We start from the raw sequence: 1,937 nt of genomic DNA on the forward strand, positions 1-1,937 counted from the left end.
CTTTTAGGGAAACAGGAATGGCGAAATGCGATGAGGCTTCCACCAGCCAGACCCAGCGGGGACAAACGACCTCATTTCCTCAGCCAACACATGACAAGAAAAAGCAACAGAGACCTGAGAGCCACATCTGCCTAGTGCAACGCCGTTTGTCTCCAGATTCAGTCAGACCGTAAGATAACAGCTCAAGAGACACGCTGAGGGCGTAAACACGGACAGGCCCATGAGGTGACGCTAGGAAACCCCTGCTCATTGGTGAGGCTTAAATGTCACCCATCTTAAAAAGACGCGACATGCCGCCATGTGCCTGAGCGTGGACGATCCCGCCGTTACACGAAGAGAAATAAGCAGACACAAGAGGATAGCGGCTGGAAGGTTCTAGAATAGGCACATTCCTAGCGACAAAAAGGAGATCAGTGGTTGTCAGCATTTGGGGGGCAGGTCAGTGGGGCACGATTGTTAGGGGGCTTCAGTTTGGTGAGGGAACAGAACATGGTCTCCCGGGGAATCAGGTTGCACCATTGCAACATGAGCAATTCTGCCTTGTTTCTATTTGACCACTATTAAAAAGTGCATTGCTGTTACCCACCTATCCCGAGATGCGCTCTGGACGGGCCAGAGCCCCACGGCTGCAGCCCCCAGGACCCAGCACAGGACAGCCCAGGAGGATGAGTGCCTGCTTTTTCAGAGCTGTGTCCTTCTGGGGATACTCTCCTGCCTCTGCCCCCACCTGCCTCCCCAGGACCTTGAGCCCTTCTCAAAAGCTTGCCCAGCTTCCTCATTAAATTCTCCCCACATTCTATATTTTTCCTTTTCCTTCTGGCTTCTTTCACTGAGAATGACCCCTTCTAGCTCCATCCACGTTGCTGTGAGTGACATGAGTTGATCTTGTTCGTTGCTGAGTAATATTCCATTGTGTGTGTAGACCACCTCTTCCTGATCCAGTTATGCATTTTTGGGCATCTGGGTTGTTTCCATAGCTTACCTCTTGTAAATGGTGCTGCAATAAACATAGGGGTGAATTAATGTTTTTGTCCCTTTGGGTAGATCTCTAGGAGTGGAATTGCTGGATCATATGGTAACCCTCTTTTTAGTAGTCTGAGCGACCACAACACAGTTTTCCATAGTGGTTGCACCAGTTTGCATGCCCACCAGCAGTGCAGGAGTTTTCCATAGTGGTTGCACCGGTTTGCACGCCCACCAGCAGTGCATGAGAGTTCCTTTTTCACCACATCCTCACCAGCATTTATTGTAGCCTGTATTTTTCATATGGGCCATTCTCTCTGGTGTGAGATGGTGGCTCATTGTGGTTTTAATTTGCATTTCCCTGATTATAAGGAACGTTGAACATTTTTTCATATACCAGTTGGCCGTCTGCATTTCCTCTTTGGAGAAGTGTCTTTTTAGCTCTTCCGCCCATTGTTTAAATAAAAGATTTATTTATTTATGCATACAAGAACTGGGGTGCGGGCCAGAGGTGTGGGGGAGGGGGACAGAGGAGGGATGAGAGGAACCACCAGAGACGCAGTGGGGAGCAGAACAGGCAGAACAACGAAGTCCACTGGTGAGGGGAGCAGTGGAGAGACAGGAGAGGTCTGCTGCACCCCCTGTGGGTCACTCCTTGGCCGGGGACCGAACTCAGGCACCAGTGGTCACAGCTAACAGAGTAATTTTTCCAGCAGGTCCCGGTGACCTGCGGTCTCCCCAAGCCATTGCCTGCTGTCCTTCACACTCCCGTCGGAAGGGAACCTGTCCGGGAGCAAGCTTCGCCTCTGGGCTGACTTCAGCAGAAGACACTTAGGTGCCTTGGTCACAAGGCCCTGTCCACCTGGGAGTGCGAAGCCAGGACAAGTGGGGGTCCCCACTCCTTTGCCACATCCCAGTCAGCCCAGAAAGGAGACCCCGTCTCCAGCCAGTCACCTGGATTCTCTCCTAAGACA

Source organism: Condylura cristata, unplaced genomic scaffold (assembly GCF_000260355.1).
Source record: "Condylura cristata isolate star-nosed mole 26May11 unplaced genomic scaffold, ConCri1.0 scaffold00050, whole genome shotgun sequence".
Taxonomy (NCBI): Eukaryota; Metazoa; Chordata; class Mammalia; order Eulipotyphla; family Talpidae; genus Condylura; species Condylura cristata.